Source organism: Acyrthosiphon pisum, chromosome X, assembly GCF_005508785.2.
Source record: "Acyrthosiphon pisum isolate AL4f chromosome X, pea_aphid_22Mar2018_4r6ur, whole genome shotgun sequence".
Lineage (NCBI taxonomy): Eukaryota > Metazoa > Arthropoda > Insecta > Hemiptera > Aphididae > Acyrthosiphon > Acyrthosiphon pisum.
In genome coordinates this window covers 25,200,235-25,209,082 of record NC_042493.1, presented here as the reverse complement: position 1 = coordinate 25,209,082, position 8,848 = coordinate 25,200,235, and the positions used below count along the sequence as shown (strand labels likewise).

The following is an 8,848-nucleotide window of genomic DNA, read 5'->3' as shown; positions in this document are numbered from 1 at the left end:
GCGTATAATTTGCTATGTTATGCACTTGTAAGACGGAGACAACACATGCGGGTATCACGTCCTCTTAACACCAGAACTTAAAAGTACATAATATTAACGTAACAATTTGATCAAATATGTTTGTATGATGATCTTACGTATAACATTACTATAAGAAGATAGTTCATAAATTTCTTCTTGAACCTTAGGAAATGAATCCAATTCTTTTACAATATTAAGTGCAAATTTCTTTCCTCTGTATCTCAACATTTTAATGATCTACAACAAAATAATATTCATAAAAAATTCATTATTTCTTATAACATAATATAATACATTTACCTGAATAGTTGAATATTAAAATATTAACAGTGAGAGAAAATAATCATTTAATGGAAACAAATAGCAATCAACCAATTATTTTGTTATAATATGTAAGCATACAAATATTTAGGTTAAAGGTACATTGTACGGTCAATTGTTTAAAATGCATAACCCAGACAATTTGTACAGTTAGGTAAAACTTTAAATTGCAAAACACCGACACTTTGTACTAATATACATAAAGTATATATTTAACAAGGCTGGGCAAGTTAACTATTTTTTTTTAACTCGTTAAGTTAAGTTAATTTGGAAAAATGTAAGTTAAGTTTAAAGTTAAAAGTTACTTTCTTTTTTTATTTAACTTGTTAAAGTTACAAGTTAGTTGGAAAAAATAAGTAACTTAACTTAGTTAAAAATAATTTACTTTTTTTTTTCATATAAAACTTATAATTACACCATTTACACTTCATGTTAAAGATTTACAAATAACATAATATTATAATGTAGGTCTTTATACCTTAAAAAAATGTATTTTGTTGTACGTACTTATATATTATGAAATCCAACAAAATAATTAAATTATTTGTATATTTTATTTTTTTACCTAAAAGTTTTCCAAAGTGATGGTAAAACTTTTAAATTTTACTTTGTTATTACCAACTATGAACTAAATATTAATAATCAAATTAATTATAAAAGTATATAATTTAACGTGATTATAAAATGAATTGACGAGTTAAGTTATAAGTTACTTTAAAAAAAAAAGTAATTCGTTAAGATAGAAGTTACTTCTTAAAAAAAAAAGTAACTCGTTATGTAACTTAGTTAAAAGTAACTTAACTTTAACTTTTTAACTCGTTAATTCCCAGCCTTGATATTTAATATAAACAAGTCTCAAGTCATGACCAGACCATGTTATTAAGCTTAAATATTATTTGGTAAATCTAATATATAATACATTACAAATAGGAGAGAATCAAAAGTAATTTTTATTTGTCGTTTCGACATATTGAACACATTTTTAATTTACTTTTTAACATAACATTTGATAATAATATAATACAATTATAATTTATAGTCATATTTGATTATTATGATAATTTCAAGATTTTTAGGTCATTATGTTTCTAAATTAATTATAAATATATGATAGCACCAAGAAATATTTGGCTGTTATCTAACCAGTTAATTAAAAAAAACTTTGATTATTTTGACTATTGTTAATATAAAATATTTTAAAACACTTAATTGAAATAAAAAACAATTGAAAACTACACAAATCAACTATTCCTTTATTAATATGTGTAAACTTACTTACGAATTATCAACTGAATTCCTATGAGCTAGATGTGTTATATTTTATGAAACAAATGGAAGAATAATAATACAACAGAGTAATATAGTTAATTACTGCAAAAGCCTATAAAATAGAAATACAATTTTAGCAACATTTCAAGTTGCAACGCAATGCTGCGTTAAAACACTTGTTAAAATTACCAGTTAACAATAAGCGAAAATTGGAATAGAATGAAATACAAATTAATATTGAATATTATATTATTAAGTTAGAAACTTTCTTCTACTACCTATAAAAAAAAATAAGAAAATAATTTAAGAAGCTAAGAACTCGAATTATAGGGAAACTGTTATTTTTGTTATCATTGTCGAAGTGTTATCGTTTATCAACAAAATCAGATGTTGTCATCAACGCCGCTCCGCTTCCACCACCCGCCGACCATACGGTGACGATCAATTTCCTTAGCGGATATATCAGTTTCAAATTTTTCAAATATTTATATTAAATTAAATATTTATTTTAATATTTATAAATTATGATAAATTATGTTACTCTTATTACGCCGTTTTTCGACTTTCCGACATTTTCCCATCCCTGTCACTCCTCTATTCGCGTAGTTTGTTATTAAAGCCGCGGATGTTGCGGTTTGTACGCGAAACCTGTCCGTAGCCTTCGCAATCGCAATCCACACCTGCCGTCGGTCGTTATTATCGCTTTTTTCGCCTTTTTCTATTAGTTTCGTCTTTTCAATCGCCGTTTGTGCTCTATTGAATCCCGGAAAAAAAATCCCCCGGAAAAAAATCCCTGACCCTAGGAAAAAAAATCCCCAGACTACAATATTACTCACAACCACATGCAAATGGTTGAACAAATATTTTTTAAACGTTTATTATTAGTATCTATAATTAATATTTAATTACAAATACGTATATTATATTATATTGTATTGTAAAAAAAAATTATATATTATAATTTATAAATAATATTTTGTTTTCAATTACGATAATATATTACGTGTAATTCAAATTAACTAACTTAACAACTTCACAAATAGGTATAGCATATAAAAATATTTCGAATGATCGATACCTACGTCAAATAATACAGTTAAAAACATACTATACAAAAATATTATTCAAAATATAGATAATAATAATAATATAAATAAATAACTATAAATAATTTTCGAAAAATTAACTATGAAATTTTATATTACTATAATAATACACATTTTATGTTGGTATAATTCTGTAAAAATTGAATCCCCGAAATAAAATATTACGTTTTCAAAACTTAAAATGTTAGGTATATATTATAATAAAATTGTTCGGTGTCACCTACTCACAGTAAAAAAATAACATATAAAAATATTTAGTAGGTATACAACAATATTATACGAAATATAGGTGGTAATAATAATAATAATAATTATGATCATAATAAAATAATTATCAAACAATAAATAAAAAAACATTACATATAAAAATATTTCGAATGTATCGATCATAATAATCGTCAAAAAATATAAAATGGTAATCATAATAGTAGGTAATAATAATAATAAAATCATGATTAAACAATAGTTAGAAATAGTTAATTATAGTTAAAAATATAGTACCGAAAAATGAATAGGTACTCACTGCCCACAGTTAATTATTAGATTATTTTCTAATATTATGGCCTATTGAGTTAAAAATCAACCATTTGCATGTGGTTGTGAGTAATATTGTAGTCTGGTGATTTTTTTCCCGGGGATTTCTTTTCCGGGGGATTTTTTTTCCGATTACCGCTCTATTCGTTTAGTTTATTTCTTTTGAAACCCGTGCACGTGGATATGCGGTTTGTACGCAAATTTTGTTTGTACCTACTCAAAGTTTCGGTCAGTCTTCGTTTGGACGCACAACTTGGATTTAATAAATTATATTATATATTTAATAATACTGATTTTTTTGATTTTGATTCAATAAATATTGCATTATTTTATTGTATACCTACATATTGGTATATTATTTTGTCCTTTATTCATGATAATTTATTTAAGCTTTGGTCAACTATATGTATATAACTTATATAATATAAGTAATGTGTAATCAGTGGCGTGGCGAACTAAACATTTTTCAGGGGCGAATTACAAATATCCTAAGTATTAATGCATAATAATGTATTAATATAATATGACCAATTATATTTCAGGTCGTTATTAACTACCTATTGAGACATTGAGTATATCATTTTACATTTACTTGGGGACCAACCGGCTACCACCCACCCCTCTAGTTAAGAAAAATCTCAGGACTCAGAGGCAATTGCCTCTGAAATTACCGTTCACCACGCCACTGTGTGTAATATACAATAGGTGTATACCCACGGAAGTACAGAACTGTTCATTGACGGTGTTATGAATGTACTGCTACACCTATATATTATATTTTATAGGGTGTATCTTATATCATTGTACGTGGCCACGTGGGGATTTTTAACGATTGTGGAACGACCATGTAGAATATCGTTAAAACAAAAAAATACGTGTTTCTTTATTTTTAACAGTCTATTTTTTTTATAACAATTTCAACATTTTTAAACACGTAGGATAATAATAATAAATAATAATAATAATAAATCAACTTTATTTTTTCAATTGTTGACCTTTACCTATATTTTGATGGATTCAGTTTTAACATTGTTTGAATATTGAATATAATTTTTTTGTCAGGTCAATCTACGTAATACATTTTTAAGAGAGAGTACTTTTTTTTCTGCAGTAGTGACTGATTGTGACGGTTCGGTCTTTTTAGGAGCTATCACTATACACCTATCATGTAAGGGGAACACTTCGTGTTGACTTGTGAGCCGTATATCACGTGGTGACCCTAAAGACACGTCGGTAGAACTCATAGGCTGTGTTATGTTATACGAAAAAAAAATTTATAGGCTTTGTTGCATTATAACAAACGAAAATAATATTATTAATTATATCTTAGAATAGGCCAGACACTAGTATTTCAAATAATAATAAAAAGAGAGTTTTCTTAATGGTAATTAAATCGTTTTATTTTACATGGTATCAAAACAACAAATAATATAATAGATTTTTTTTTGGAGGGGGGATAATAATAATATCAAATATTAGTCATGGGAATATGATAATTGGTGGCAACATGGCAAATACATTTGTATACAATACAATTATGAGGATAAATGTGGATATATTCTAACATGACAGCTAATATGGTATTTTTGCGTTCAGGCTCCACTGGGTACCCGTGCATTGCGCAAAATATGATTATTTTGTATAGTTTTCTCTAAGAAAAAAATATTTTAATATTTGTTCGAATATAACGGACCGTGGGGTTACCAACCTCTCCACACTGTGACATGTCTGAGTGAATATTAAATAAAGGAGAGCTGGTTGCGTGGGGGAATGTTAAAGGGAGAGTATACTTGACAACAAGTGAATTGAGTTGTATCCGGCGGATTGTTGTTTGTCACTGCTATGTCCGCCAGAGCACTTATTGATGTTGTTCAGGCAATCATGGTTATACCTACTCTACGATGGCGTCAAAATACTCAAAATATATTGGATACAATGAAAAAACGGTCGACAACGAGGTGCCGGTGTGGTATGCTTTCTCGGGTTGAGACTTGATGGAGCTGGTCAGCGGTCTCGGATAAAACACAAAAATTGAGTATCTGATTTTGCCTTAAAAATAAAAATTCAAAACAACCTAATAAATTGGGAACATTTATATTAAAAATTAATAAACAAGAATGATATATAATTAATTTTAATTTATTTTGTTTTTGAAATGATTATGATTAGGTCAACATAATATTTGTGTAAAAATAGTATCTATTCTATTGTTTTTTTTTTGTCATATTTTGAGTAATTTATAAGCTTTGATAAATATATATAGAATTTCATAATAAAATAGAGTAAAACATTTTAAAAAATGTATTTTTATTAATTTTAAACAAATATTTGTAATTTCTTTAGGTCGTTTTTTTTAGGATATTTTTTGTCTTTTTATATGTCATATTTGCATTTTTAGGTCATTTTTTTTAATGTTTTTAAGGTCATCAACTTCCGAGCCCTAATTATAACCATTATTATTTAATTTATTATAACTTATAATGCTTGAACTGCACAAATTCTTTTATTGTACTTGCACATTCACTGCGGTTGTTTATATTTCAATATAATATTACCATCTCAATAAAAAATCCGGAGTTCAATGCGGGCTGTAGAATATAATATTATAATACATACCGTAACCCCCCCCCCCCCTCCTAAATTGGTATTTGACAGTAGATTAGTGAAATGTATTACAATTGAGGTGGCAACTAAAACATAAAATATAATTTTATAATTTTATAATGAATTGCCGAAAATTTGGTGAAGTGGCACCGCCTTCAAATTCGATTTATCGCTGCTTTTTCAAAATCAGTTGTATCTAATATAAACAAACATTAAACAATATACGAGTGACAATAAAGATAAACGTGATGTTATCGGAATTGACCATGTTACACTTTTATATTGGTAAAAATAACAAAAAAAATTGATTGATTAATTCATTAATTATATGCTTCGGAATGTAGTTGTCACAAATTTACAAGCGTTTACTCGTATAATGTACCATGTAATTTGTCATATCTCATAACTTGTAAGTAACACATATTATAATATACTGTCATACTGATAAGATAATATATCGTTACACCACACACGACAAAAATATTAACTATTAAGCAAAGAACCGTGACGCTCATGTATAAAGGTAATTCCAAGAGAAATGCATTAATATGTTAGATATTATATATTATATAAGATTTTATGAAGTTGACATAGATGAAATGTATATAGAAGTGGAATACCGTTCATTATGTCTAGTTTACCAACAAGTGTATAACAAAACTATTGAACTGGAATAACTAGACCTTTAAAATTATATGAAGTATTGAAGTTCATGATATCACGAGACATGGTTTCTTTGTATCCAAATTTATATACTTTGTATAAAATATTTTATACACTTCCAGTCAGCAGTGCACTGTAGAAAGTACTTTTAGCCGTCTAAAACTTCTCAAAACATGCCTTCGCTCAAGTGCTCAACTATGACTGAAGACCGGCTATCAAATTTGGTCATATTGAGCATAGAAAGCAACATAGCTCAAACCATTGATTTTGATAACGTAATAAGTAATTTTGCACTTATGAAAAAGCGCAGAAAATTATTCTAATGTTCTAGTTCTTTACTATTATTTTCATGTAGGTATAATAAAATATAAATTTTATAAATGTATTATTTTTGACTTTTTTATTGTATTAGAATTTAGAACCACTTTCTATATCTCTTGTGAAAATGAAATCAGTCATTGAAAACTAAAATAAAATAATAAACATGTATAATCCCTTCTTAAAATTATTTAAATATTTCAGTTAAATTTTTAAATTGAATATAAATTTTAATGCAACAAATACAAATAACAATTAATTAAATATAGCTTTACTACTAAAGCTTGAAAGTAAATTTTACATTTTACTTAAAAATTTATTATGACTCATGTAATATAGTTGAATGTTGAATGTTGTATATTGAATGTTGGTATCAAAATGTGATGTAAATAACTATAAGGTAAATCGCGAGCGCATCGGGCGAATTTGTAATACCTATAGTTGGTTGAAGTTTCTACACAGTGGCCTCTCGTAAGTACCTAAGGCAGACCCACAATTCTAAAATCCTGAGTGAAAAGCTAATAAAAATAAGATTATAAACAATACATTTATAATACGGTAAGGCGCCTCTTAGTGGCTATTATTTAAGCCTTAAGAGGAACAATTCAAAATCAAAAGGAGCCGTGGACCAAAAAGGTTGAAAACCACTGTCATATCATAATATATATATCTAATATTAACGCGAACCCTGACGTATGGAATAATTCGTTTAATAATAAACTTTGAAACTATTAAAACATATGAAAACTAAAAAACAATAAATAATAATTATCAATAATATTACAGTTTACATAGAAAAAAATTATGAAAACTAAAATTATATTTTTATTATAGAATTTAAACTTTGAAGACAAATACATAAGCCATAAGCATAATATTATTTAAGTAAACTTCCAAAAGTAAATGTCTTATCTTCATCATTATTATATATATTATTTATATAACATATAAATAGATATAGACATATTATAGACATAATATACTATATTATAGTATTGTACAACATAGTATCATACATATTTTTATATGCAATATTTGCATGATCACTGAATTCAATAACGGGGCTCCTGCAGGGTCGGGTAAGCGGGGACCTCATGCAGTCGTCCGAGCCATTATTTTTGAAGCGAGAGATAAAACCTAACTTAACCTACAGTAGCACAATTATTCAAAAAAACCTCCTTCTACTTGTTACAATGTTACTATTATAATTGTTACTTGACACTTGCAGTTTGCACTAGTATGCACTATACTCTCACACTATATAATATAATAAGTAAGCATCAGCGGCGTATTTAGGAATTTCTAAAGGGAGGGGATGAGGAACTGAATGACATAATATGGAATAGTGGGGGGCCTCAATATCATTTTCGAAGACCTATCCATAGATCATAGATACCCCAAATGTATGGGTTGGATGAAAAAAAATTGTTGAGTTCCAGTTCTAAGTATGGGGACCCCCAAAAAATTTTTTTTCTATTAATTTTGTGTGAAAATCTTAATGCGATTCATAGAATACATCTACTTACCAAGTTTCAACAGTATAGTTCTTAAAGTTTCGGAAAAAAGTGGCTATAACATTATCCGATCGGACGGACAGACATGACGAATCTATAAGGGTTCCGTTTTTTGCTACAGAACCCTAAAAATGAAAAAGTTTTTCCTACAAAACATAGAAAAAAAGGATAACGAGTTGGAATTAGTATTCAAAATTAAAATTGAACTACTGGAAGAATGGAAGACAAGTATATCTATCATTATATTTATTTTTCGCCAGCTTATAGGTCAACACTAAATGCATGAAAAATGCAATCGTTTAGAGCCGCGTCAACTCTTAATGGCTATTGTATAAAAGGCAAACTTTAGGCAACTGAATATATCATCTCGTAACCCGTGGTCGCTTTGTTAATTGTTAGTCGTATAAACTCGTAAATGATTATTAATGATTATTATTGCGTGAGTGTAGATTCCTTACGCAGCTGTGGGTGGACGAGGTGACTACATTATAATATCAT

The 8,848-nt window shown here is 27.6% G+C and overlaps 1 non-coding gene across 7 annotated transcripts in view; it reads right to left on the bottom strand.

Annotated features, from left to right (window-relative positions):
* Positions 1–1,949, bottom strand: part of LOC100574648 — a 9,047-nt gene extending 7,098 nt beyond the window's left edge. For 2 of the 7 annotated variants that reach the window (XR_003838603.1, XR_003838604.1), the window contains exons 1-3: positions 1,801–1,948; positions 1,622–1,723; positions 138–258 (exon numbers count right to left, since the gene is read on the bottom strand). This is a non-coding gene — a transcript (uncharacterized LOC100574648). Of the gene's footprint in view, positions 1–137; positions 259–1,617; positions 1,724–1,800 lie in introns of all 7 variants that reach the window. The other 5 variants (XR_003838605.1, XR_003838602.1, XR_003838601.1 and 2 more) reach the window with 5 other exon arrangements.
* Positions 1,950–8,848: the final 6,899 nt, after the last annotated feature.